Raw genomic sequence first — 13,078 nt, 5'->3', positions numbered from 1 at the left:
TGGTTGCTAGTGCCCAACAATTAAATACGGGTAACAACTATCGTTTCTATCATGACAATGGTTGCCCAAATGTAATTAAGACACCAACCCCAGATTTAGCAGGCCAGACTTAAATGTAATTGAAAATTTGCGGTTGACATTTAAAAACAAAGTAAATAGTACCCCAATATCTAACAAGAATGAATTAAAAGTAAAAATTGCTGAACTATTTAACACAATTTCCCCCGTGTATACTACACAAATTAGTTGAATCAGTACCCAGAAGACTACAAGCCGTTATCGATAATGAGGGAGGTCCGACTAAATATTAGCAGGAGTATTTAAAATTATATAGTTGTTTTTCTCTATTGATTTGGTTATATTTTGTTTTGCATCATTTAAGCTTTGACGTTAATATTGTATATAATTTAATAATTTTTAATTAACTAAGTAAGACAAAAAATAATTAACACTTTTTTAGAAGGCTCTTTACTAAATTAATTTCAATAAATTGCTTTTTTTTTCAAATAAACAAAGAGACATTCAGACCAGTTAATTTTTGTTATAGCGACTGCATCATTTAAGCTGTGAGTCACTGTAGCTGTGAAGGCTTAACACATAAATTATTTAAAAGAGTTTTAACTGTTTTTTTATACTTACTTTACTTTCTAGCAAAGACATGGGCTGCTCATTCAAACAAATGTCTTTGAAAGGGGTTAGCCCTTTGAAATAGCTGAGTTACTTACAAAAAAAGATATTTATTAACACAAGAATTTTACGAAAAACCAGAAAACTTGCGACTACACATGTGTTTCAATTGAATTGAATTGTGTTGAATTGGCAGCACTGCAGGTGTTTAAATATTTCAAGAAGATTTGAAAAAAAAAGCTATTTCGTTCCTCGGACTTTTAATAGGACACTCAATTTTTGCAATTTTCCACCAAAATGTTTGTGTGAAGTGTGATTGTGAAGTGTGATATATAAATAAATCGAGTGTGTAGAGTACGATCATCTAACCTCAGTTTTCACAATAAATAAATTTCTCAACAAAAATTTTCATTAGTTGTATTATCGACGCAATCAACAAAATTTTAAAAAGTTGTCACCCTTCCACGCGAATCGCCATCTTTAAAGACATAAAAGATGCCGAGTCGCAAAACAAAGTTTCGTGAAACCAATAATTGGAACGAAGCGAAGTTCGAAAATTAAGGACGATAAGAGGTATCTGATGAGAATTGGTTTTATTTCTGCTTCCCAATGTACCTGGTGACCAATTAATGAAAAATAAAATAAATAAATAAAATTAAACAAATTATAAGTAAAGCGGCCATGTTAGAAAAAATGTTAGAAATTATTTCTAATCTCCTAGAATCAGGGAGCGTAATTACATTCTTGAATTTGAACTCTCTGTTTTTGAGAAATCTTATGTTATATTACAGATGGCTAAAATAGACCATTTTAAAGCCGAGATAATTTTGATACTTTTTCGTTAAATGGTTTTTGCTCTACCCCTTTTTTTTCAAGAAAACTTCCACAGGCTACTGTAATACTTTTTACAAAACTTTTGAATTGCTCCTGCGTCGACTTCTGTTGGCGACAAGTGGTAAATCTGGTCTTTACTTGTCGCAATATGAATTAACCATCCGAGACGATGTTTATGCCCCTTATTTACCTCCGCCCCCGTCAAACATAAGCAGATACAAAGTAAAATGCGAGCCAGTTTCAGTCAAGCTCTGAAGAAGCCAACATGATGGTTGGCGAAACGTTAGCAGTTCGACTCAACAAAAGCCGAAGCAGAAGTCTTGTAACAAGTACTTCACAAGGACTAATTTGAATATTATCAATTTGAGTGTTTTGCCAAATTTTGAATGTCTCTCTGATCAATCCTTCAGTGCTTTCGGAAATAAATTGAATTAAATTTTCAATATTTAATATCTGAAAAACTATTTTTCTTATATCCTTTGCTTGGAACTTGTAGTGGAAGATAGATACAATACAGATTTTAAATAGTAGCCAATTTCGTTAGCGCCCAGAACTATCTCCATCACTATCCCTTAAAATGAACCTGTTTTACTTCTTATTTATTTACTTTTTAGAATTTTTACCCTATCAATTTCGTTTCGTTAAGGTGGTAGCTTAGCCGCATTAAAACTATTTAAACGAATAACGCTGACCTGCGATGAGATAATGTAATCGACAGAGGCGAATTGGCACGAACGATTTTTTAATTGAATTGGCCAATTTAATTTCAGCGGTCAATTGAAGAAGCGCTTTGCAACGGCTATTATTCCCGGTCCCTCGTGAATTACTAAAAGTCGTAAATTCATCGTGAAATTGCACAAATGCAATTGGGTGTCGACTTTTTTGTTTGTGCGGTTTATTTGTCGCGACACAGATGAGTTTTCATTCAGTTTGTATGTGTCGATTTGATCTTGTAATTTATTCATTATTTACCTGCTTTGTTTTTGTCTAATTTTTTTTGGTACTACCCACACAGAAGGGAAGACCTACATTGAAGTGTTAAATAGGTAACAGGGATGAAATATAATCCAAATGATTTGTATTTTATGGTGATTTCTGGTCTGCATAAGTGACATTTTTTACGCTAAATCTGATCACTGCCCATTGTGATATTTAACAGATGTTTCAGAGAAAATGTTGCTGGTAGCGACAGTAAGCAAGAGAAAGAGAGAATCTCAAAAATTTAGTTGGGAAACCAAACATAGAAGTAGAAGGAAATTAGTGTATAAAATGGAATCGAGATAATGACCGAATGTTCTGCTTAGTATATTTCCATATTCATATAACATGTTTAATAATACATATCTTTCGCATTTTGTATTCCATTTATTTTGATAAACTTGTGTTGATTTAATGCTTCTTCATTGTTACCGCTACTGCCTACAATGTCACCAAGGCAGTGGCGGTGGTAAAATCAGTGGTTGCGTACATTTTAAGAAGAAGAAAAAAATGAACACGATTAATCAACAAATGTTAAAAATTACCGTACTTACTTAATGATCGTATCTGTAAATTTAAAGTAATATCAGAGCAACTTATGACTTATGCTTCTTACAAAAACCTTTTTGTTACAGAATCAGTTTCTCGAGTGACCGCATGTTGGCACACCCCTGGGATTAATGTGGAGTTTTTTGATCTGCAGCAACCAAACTAAGTTTTCAACAATAGTGAGTAGTTACATTAAATGTAATGATTATGACAAGAACTGTTCGAACGGGTACAGGGTCCTTTCTATATACTTATTTAAATTCGTTGCTAAAATATCCAGTTTGTTACATCCAGAAATTGAAAACAACTTAATTCTCAGTGGATCTTCAATTAGTACAATGGGATTCTATATATTATACCAATAACATTGAGGATAAGATTTCTTTATCAACAGATAAAATTTTAAAGATATTTAAAAATATTAAAAATATAATAAATGAACGAAAAAGACCGTTTAAACGTACATGATTGGTAGCCGATTTGGCTTACTTTAAACCTTTACGAAATTCTTTTGCAAAGTTAGTTATCATTTGTCTTTGTCGCTTCGTATGGCAACATTCGAAGAAATTCAAGAGATTATTTCTCAATTAAGATCCAGTGCAACAGCTAAAGCTTTGTTTACCGGCGATTTTTAAGATCCCATATGGTAGATTCTTGTACTGTGAAAGCTAAACACTTTCTGAAAGTTGTTCAACCTGAATCCTAGACCAACATCTCTAATTCCAACAATCAGCAAGCTCCTGGAGAAGGTTATTCAGCCTCAGTTACATGAATACACTATAACTAACGATATTATATCCTATTTACAGTTTGGGTTTCGTGTGGTATAGACTGTCATGCAGTTTTAATTTGCAAGGTTGAGTTTTCCGTACTGTGCTAGTAAGTTTCTTTTCTTAATTAAAAAAATTGTTTAAAGCTAGACTTCGTCATTTGTAAATTTTACAATGCAGACTAAATAAAATAAACATTTTTGGTGTTTTAGAAAGATACTTATCCAACAAAATTGCTTTCGAAAAATTTGGATTTTTTCAAATATCTCGACCAACGTATGTGATAGACGAAAACCGTAAATACAAAAAATGTAGCCCTTGTTGCGGTCTATAATACCGTTTAAACTATATTAAGCCATATATTCTAAAAATTCGGGCAAATAATTTACTCTGGAAAAGAACAATTTTTAGGGTATTTTATATTTTTGTCTATAATTAAAAAAATAAATTAAAGTTGCAGATTATCCGCGTCTTTTGGTTCAAGAATTTTGTGGATCGGGTTAATAGTTTTTGAGAAAAAAATTTTTTTTGGACACCAAAATAACAAAAAAAAATCAAAAATTAAAAAAAAAACTTGGTGAAATTTGATTACACCCAATTTCTACTGTTTAAATGCGGATACGGACCATTAATTCGCTGCTAAATTTGAAGTTGATATCTGCAAATTTAGGACACTTAACACATTTCTTATATAGCACGGAATGTCGTGAACATCCTGTACAATAGGTGAAAACCTTAAACACAAAAGTTTTAGCTGTCTATACGGGCTATATCGCAATGTAACAGAAAGTGACATCTCTTTCACGGTCTTTCAGTTATAGAAAATTTGCATACTACACCTTTTCTAATAACCCATTAGTTTATGGCTAAAAATCGACACATGCAGTGACCGTCCTACCTAAAACATGCTATAGTTCTCAAACCCGATCATGAGTAACAAACCTGACGTCTTAAAGTAACACACAAAGAAAATGACGTTGAAGGCGTCAGATACGAGAAATTGGTGGGTAATGAAAATCGAATACCGGTGGTATCGATGCAATTAACACGATTATTAATAATCTACACTGCGCGTGTATCAATAACTTCCCAATAATCTAATCTCAGGCCGTATGGTATACGCTGTTCCGAAAATTGATAATATTGGATTATGTTTCTAGCATTTGCGACCAGATTCTGCGTAATAGATATTTAATATTCAACGCGAGTATTTGCGATGTTGATGATATTCACCACCACAATAAGCCCTTGGACGCGCGGTGTTCAACGCTGAGATAATTACCCACGGATTCGGCATTCCACTGATAAAGTCGGATCAATTTGTATGAGATTACTTGCTGCTGCTTATGCGCGTTCCTTGTGTAATGCGATAAATTGACTAAACTCTTTCCCTTCACAAATTTCAGTTCGATTCGCAAAAAAAAAGCTCCGACGCACTCCTCTTTTACCACAGATACGACGTTAATTAAGTTCCAAATTGACGACATCCAGTAGAATCAACAGCAAGGTGGTGCGGGCGGGGTGGGGGAAGAAACCGGGTGTCTAAACAACAGCACTTTGCCTACCGAACCGTGTCACTTCAGGAGTAATTAAATCAAATGCGTGCACATGTTTTCCCGCGCAGTCATACTCACCTCCTCCTCGCGTGTAAACAAAAGAGAAGCGCATCGATTTGCCCTACTTCCTTTGATCTATTCCTATCCCGGTATTTAACGTTTAAATGTGTACCGCTGTCTGTTTACGTTTATGTCCTTGAACGTGTTGATTTTTTACATTTGGCAAGGCCCACTTTTGGAGTATCGAAGTTTGGTTTCCATATCTCCATCACTGAAAGCTCTTAATTGGTTTTGGCAAGCAGTTACTTAAATTCTAGACGCCGTAAGTGTCAAAAGGTTAAAAAACTTAACACGAGGACATCAAGGTGATGCATATGGCCACTTTTAAGGCTAACATCAAAAATTATTGAGAAGGAATTTTCAATCTACCAGAACATCCGTCACTTCAAACCTTACGCCGTTTAACAATCAACATCACCGTTAACGGTTTCTCGATATGGATAAATGTGACAAATATCTGGTAGTAACGTTTAGAGTCATGCGCGTACCAAAATGTCATATCCGACGGTCAGTTCTCCTATTATCTAAGAACTAGGTCTTAGACCCAATGAAATTCATATCAGTACACAGGCAGAGTTATTGATTTTGTTGACGGTGGCTGTGGTCAGTCTAGTTATATCACTCGCTGCGTCCTTTTTGCTGTTTTCTACTGCCAAGGAAAAGAATGTTTGTATTTTTATTAATGCATATATGTTTGAAAAAATTGACCGATTTCGGCCAACAAAGTGGTGAAAATACTCTTCGGGGCTGTGTGAACAAATAGTTCTTCAGTTCCACCAACTTCATGGAAGCAGAAATATCAATTTCTGTAATGGGTCTCTTTGTCAATTAGCCATTGCAGGACAATATGCTGAGTGCATTGAAGGTTGTAAGATATCTTCATAAAAAATGAATGAGCTGTTATTTAACGTATGTTAACATATTTGTATATCTGTACTAAGATTGAATAATTTGATTATTTGTTTGTTATTAGTTTTATACTATTTATCCCCTGAATTAAACTAAGTGGACCCGGTAGCACCCTGGTAGTAAATTAAAAAAAAAAAGTAAAATCCGCGTTTTAAGAAATTTATGAAATGAGAATTATTAGTTTTATTATTATATAATCAGATTTTGCTACCTCATCTGTGTCTTGAAGGAACCTTGTGGAGCTCTTAGTTATATTGGTTCAGTTTTTTTCAAAAATAGAAAGCGGACGATTTAGTCTAGTTCTAGTTCCATTAGTTCCTGTGCAAATCAGCGTTAACAAAAACTAGAATAGTTTAAAGAATTACCAACTCATCTTCGTAGATTTCTTACGAACAATAATTCAAATCCCTTTCGAATTTGTTTTTAAATTTATTGCCTTTATCGGTACGATACGTCGGAAAATATCCACTACCTCAAATATTTTTACCGCTTCCACGTATCCTAAAAATATTGGGAATTTATACCGGAATATTTATTAAAGGAGTACAAGTATGTATATGTATAGATTTTATCGAGTAATCTGAAAAATTCTCCCCATTCTAAGAGGGACTTGGGAAATACGACTCTCAATTTTTTTACATAACAAGATCGTTTAGCTTCAAAACAAGTCATATAAAATGTAACATTTTCGAGCTCACTTCGGGCATATGGCCCCCCATTTCGTACGCAGGATTTCGAGCGTCTACGTATGTCATCCCAAAAAGGTTAGCTAATTTGAATTTAAATTCAAACAGTGACAGACAGCTGTGAACGTTGTATTATTTATGAATGGAATTCATAATTTTGTTTGAAACTACACACAGTAATGGTTGGTTAGATAAAAAATGATAATATATTTGGAAATTCTAACTCATCCTAAAAGAGGTGTGAGACGCAGTATGTTTCATTAACAACAAATAATTTGAATTTTTGATATATCTGGAAACTTTAAATGAAATATTAATGTTAAATATAATATTAAATTACACTAGTTTTCTGATTTGCTTAAAAAACTCCTACCTATCAAAAACCGCCATGCTTTTTTTACCCTAAATATACATAAATGAACTAAAGAAAAATAACCTAAACGGTAACGGATCACAAAAACCCGTAACACAAAATTTTTTATATAGTTCTGTCTGTATTCGTTTCGATCATTCATTTTTCGATCAAATTTATACATTGTTTTTAAACTTTTATCTTGGAATATTTACATTTTAGAGAAACCAGTCTTAGTTCATATATCCGATATATATTTTAGTTCTACATCTCTATGTTCATGATAGCATCGGTAATAACCGTTGAAACAAATTTTAAGCGATCATCCTCAGTTAATTTCCCATATAAATTATTACTCTCAAATATTAAATTCTGTCTACTTCCTTGAATCCTCTTTTATGGTCATTAATTTTTATTTTATATTTTAGGGTTATTTTTTCTTAAGGAACTTGTGTCCTTGGTTTTACTATACTTTGTTAATGTAAAACCAGTTCGGCGTGTAGACGGTTTACATTGTAAACAGTTTCATACTGTTCCCTAAGAGTAAATTCTTTACTTAGAAACATGTACAATTTTCAGCAAATTGAATGAATTGCCAACTACATTTTTAAAAATTTCACATTATTAGCAAAATTTAAAATTTTTTAGATAAATTTCTTTTCTTTAAATTTTTCAATAAGTGTGAGGAATTTCGTTTGCAACAATTTTAATTACAACATAATGTCACAGAAATCTTTTGCTGTTTAACAAATAATAGATAAATTACGTCAATAAATGTAACCTTAGAAATTAAAATATAAGTTGCCAAAATAATTATTGGAATAAAAATTTAAACAGTTAATAATAAAGTAATAATGCGAAAATTGTTTTCGCATCTATTCCTATCGAAAATGGGTCTCCCTTCGTTGAAATAACATGACATTTTGGGACATTTACGGCGCACCCATGTTATACTGAACCCGAATCCAAAGCCTAACTAATTAATCACAGTCGAGTGGAACACGTATTTTCAATATACTACGAAGAGCTTAACTTTTGATAATGGTGTATAATAGGATTGTCGACGATCAATTTTATATAATCGGAGGTTTCTCCAATAAATGATTGACTATATTGAGAGGTACCGTCGTCTTTAATATTACGTAAACTGAATAAAAAATTCAGCATCTAGTGCTTTTAGTTATGAAATTAGTATAAGAAAATTAACTGTTTAAAAAATATTCAAAAGAATAGAGACGCTCCAAAATTTGTAAACTGCGACGTCGCCATACCATCCAGTGATGCAATCTTTGTAGTTCAAAGAGAAGAGAGAGGAGGGCTGCGTATTTATCACATCGCGTACATTTTCAGTTGATCATAAATTACAATAATATTATTTTGCAAGTTACTACGGCTAATATTATTGAGTGATTTGAGATACAGAAGGCGCAGCCTACTTTTTTCTTATCAAAATCGATCCTTAACACCGCCGTAAGCGAAATGTCCCATATAATGATTAAAAACGTCTGTTACTATGTCTTTGTCGTAGGACTATGTAAATACACCACATAGAGATGACTTTTTGCTCCGAATTTGAATCGGTGGTTCTTCCTATAAGAGCATTTTAGAGGTGCTACGATTATTTCATTAAATTACTTTTGAGTGGAATATAAAGTTGCCAAAAAGTTGGTTTGAGAAGTTGCAAACAAGGTTCCTAAATATAATTGGTGTCCAATCCGATTCAAACGAACGAATCGGATTATCCAAGGGTGGTCATTAACATACAATGCAACAAGATTATTACCTAAAATTTCGGAGTTTGAATACAGGTAAAATTGTGATCCGTAATAGAAAATAATTTTATACCTACCTGTGTTTAATATTCTTTGGTTTGGTATACTACTTAGTTTAAGTTTATTAGTAATCATTCTTATTTCGTGTGTATTACAGCGTGTGTTAAATCGTGTGCGAATTATGCAAAATTTGTGCGAGTCTAGTGTATCTCAGGAGATGATCCTGCCCAAATATAGAAAACACTATTCTATTGAGACTAAGAAAGTTATAAACAATGTTTATTTGACTCTCATTGAACGTGGTATCAACAAGCAAGCATCTTTAGAAGAAACGGCCACATTGACGAAAATTCCAACATTAACTGTATGGAACTTTGTGAATAATCCTATTTCAGCGAGGAAAAAAAGAAGCGATGCTGACATTTTCTCGAGTGTAGATGAAAGTGATCAAGATATAATACGGCGTAAAATTTACGAGGAACGAAGCGTGCCTACATTAGATATCTTAATTAGGAGGCTTGTAAAAGATGAAACGGGTGTTAAATGTGGCAGAACTACCTTATGGAAGTGTATTCAACACATGGGTTTTAGGTTTAAAAAAAATTTACTAAAGGCAAGTTTTAATGGAATCTTTTAGAATTCGGAAATGGCGACTGGAATATCTAAAAAAAGTAGGATTTACAGAGTACAAGAAAGGCCAATTATTTAATTGGATGAAACCTGGTTCGACACTTATGATACCAGGAAAACTATTGGGTTGACTCAACTGATAAGTGTAAAACAAACGCGCCATCAAAAAGAGTTAAAAGAATAACTATTTTGCATGCTGGCTCTAAAGATGGTTGGATTTCAAATGGACTTTCTCTGTCTGCGAAAAATATTAAAGATTATTCTCTGGATTGTTGGTTTAAAAACAAACTAGTTCCAAACATATTATAAATATTTTCTTCCTTTATTATTCATTTTTCACAGTTAGAGCAGCTTTGCATTGAAATTTTAGCTACCTTTTGCCGAATTACGTTTATAGTACTATCACTAAATCACCAAATCATCTCAATCGGGTTAAATGAACAACGATACGGAGGTAATCTCAAGATTTCATATCCGTTTTGTTGTGGTTTACAAATCGAAGAACTATGTAGAAGAAACCAAAATACGAGAAGAAGAATGTTGTTAATCGACAGGCACACAAGACAAAAATGATTATTTTCAAACTTACCTGTAAGATAAATAGAGTACAGGTACTTAGAAGCTATCCAGTGAAAACAGCCTCTCAAAGCTCGAGAATCGGGTACATAAGTACGTACTGGAAGGATCACAGTCAAATATCTCCGTAATATATACGAACATATTGCAATTTAAACTCTTAAGAACGATACATATCACCTGATGTTCTACTTATTCGAAAATACCTCGCAGCATCAATGCTTACTCAAATTTAAAACGATATATTTACTTTTCAAATAAAAATTTCAAGTTTCTACGGTCCATCTCAGGCAAGACCTACTTAATGCAGAATAAACATCTGTTGAGATGGGTTTTACCACGGTCCTGCTAAGGTCTGTGTATAAGGTACTGTAAAATACTTAAAACTTTGATTGGGAGTTCTCTTTGGTATGACTTGGCGGGATCCCTCTAAGTGCCACTAGTGTTCCCAATTCTACAATTCGGTATGTTTGAGAGTAGATAAAGTTAAAGTGTTTCTTAAAGTGAGTATTATTTATTGAGAGCTCTATTACTTGCGCTGTAAATTATTTTAATTATGGTGGAATGAGACGATTTCCAATTTCATACTGAGAAATTCTTCGATAATGATGGAAATAACAAAAATAAAATTATTTGTAGCTAGTTCTGAAGATATACAGAAAATTCTTAAAACGATTGGGACAAAAATGCAATCAAGTAATCAAAGCTAACATAACATCGTAAAGAAAACTTTACTTATGCGACCCGCTTTGCCTGAATATTTCTTTCCCAATTCAAAGTTATTTTCTGGAAGTAAAGGATGTGGGAAAGACATAATATTATTCTAAAATTATACCTCAATTATTTTAAAGACCAAAAGCGACTCTAAAAGTATACTTTAGGAAAGTTCCCGGCGGCAGATAGAGCAAACAATAAAACATCAGAAAACGCAACAGCCACGGGGAAAGTTCGAGAAAGTTTCCGGGCGGACTAACTCGGTATGGAAGATTGATACGAATTTTTCCCGAAACTTTTTCTTGGAAACGCGTCAATATTTATTACGTTGTTGGCTATCTTAAGAAGAACGAAAACTTCCAATAACAAACTACTGAATTTTGAGATCCTCGACTAATTTCGAATACGAGCCGTATTTCTGACAACTACGGGGTTTTACGACTCGGATTTAATCGCCCACTGGTGGCGCGCAGAGTTAATACATTTTTATACGGGTCTTTACAACTTCATAAAGGTGTCCGTAAAATACCGTTGACGACTAATTTAATTGGTAATTGAATAAATTTCAAGTATTATTTGAATGGAAAAATGTGAGGAATAAATTTTTCGGGATATATTGCGTGTGGTTGTGGAATTCCTTCTTCTTTTTCTACTTTCAATAAGGTACCAAATATGGTATGCTATCGTCTGTTTATCTTTATAAAGTAGACCATCATTAGGGTATCCAGCATTCTCTGCACCTCATCGGCGGTCTTCATCTGAATCCTCTTCCAAATGGTATATTTATTTGCCATTTTGTTTATGAGTTTATTCCAGAATTTTCATATTCTAACCCATTTTATTCACATCTTGTTTTCTATTTCGTTCTCTAAGGTCTTTTCTATTGCATATTGATTTTGTTTACATGAATTTTATTGTTTTCATTTCTACTCTGCGCGAGAAGCTTTAATCATTGCTGGTGCTTGTAGGTACTTTCCTTTTTAAATTTCTATCGCTCTTTAAATCTGCACCCAGATACGTAAATTTCTAATTTAGATTTTCTCTGGTCTTATCGGTCTTAACCCTTTTAGAATGTGCGATGTGCGTCACACTATATGAAAGTTGATTTCTACCATTCTGTCTTGTCGAATTCTGATTTGGTGTGTTTGATTACGAAAAGTAAGCAAGATCCTAATCGGAATTCAACAAACGAACGTTATGTATTGACATTTCCTCACCTTGAGGTCTTCATTTCACATTGCTTTTTATTTTTTTTGTGTCTCCTTTTATTTGAGAAATTTACTTACGAGAACAATCGAAAAAAGCTGATCCTAACTATCCCATCACTTGCCAAGTGCTGTGGAATTATCAGGGTGTTCGGAAATTGAGTTCGCAAACTCGGAGGAACGATTCAAAGTGGTAAAATAATGCTAGTAAGTCACGTACCAAAAAATCGGAATCGTAATATTTTCCGAGTTATAGCTCGTCAACATTATTTTTTTTTATTTTTTTTTTTAAACGGAATAAGCCAGAATTTTACACACAGCCCTGATTTAGTAAAGGTCATCGTTAAAAAATAAAAGTGTTTCAGAAACTAGTCAGTAGAGGGCACTTTACCAAGAACATTTTTTTTTATTTTCCCTGTATGTCATTTATTTAGATTGATTGTCTTTAGAACAGATTGCCTTAAGCAGAATCACAAATTCTCAAAAAGTGTTACCCTTATCTTAAATCGATAAGTGTTATGGTTTAAAAAGTCATTGTCACAATTCGTTAAAAATTAGTTTCTATTAAAAGAGCTTAATATCCAACTGCTACTGTGATAGCGCATCAGGAATATTCAAATACTAAGTATACCGATATGCATTTTTGCTGCGGAGGAGCAAGCACGACGGCTTTATATCCAGGCTTATCCCAATAAAAACGTTCCATTTGCTAAGATATTCATCAACATACACAGAAGACTTGGTGAAAGAGGATCATTCAAACCTGCAAGAGAAGAAATAATATTTCAAATTGTGGAGGCTGACACGTCAACGAGTACGAGAAAACTTCCTGCTCAGGAAACAATTGCTTGCCCTACAGT

The 13,078-nt window shown here is 33.3% G+C and overlaps 1 protein-coding gene across 3 annotated transcripts in view; it reads left to right on the top strand.

Annotated features, from left to right (window-relative positions):
- The window catches only part of LOC132700028 (probable G-protein coupled receptor CG31760), a 156,249-nt gene that overhangs the window by 49,427 nt on the left and 93,744 nt on the right, over positions 1-13,078 (top strand). Inside the window, exons 1-2 of one of the 3 annotated variants that reach the window (XM_060667097.1) lie at positions 2,280-2,393; positions 3,075-3,167. The gene's annotated coding sequence lies outside the window, so the exon portion shown is untranslated. Of the gene's footprint in view, positions 1-2,279; positions 2,508-3,074; positions 3,168-13,078 lie in introns of those variants that run through there. The other 2 variants (XM_060667099.1, XM_060667098.1) reach the window with 2 other exon arrangements.

The sequence above is a fragment of the Cylas formicarius genome, unplaced genomic scaffold, assembly GCF_029955315.1.
Source record: "Cylas formicarius isolate icCylForm1 unplaced genomic scaffold, icCylForm1.1 PGA_scaffold_3__17_contigs__length_32017465, whole genome shotgun sequence".
Taxonomy (NCBI): domain Eukaryota; kingdom Metazoa; phylum Arthropoda; class Insecta; order Coleoptera; family Brentidae; genus Cylas; species Cylas formicarius.
Note: the sequence above shows the minus strand (reverse complement) of the source record. Positions and strands in the feature narration are given on the sequence as shown.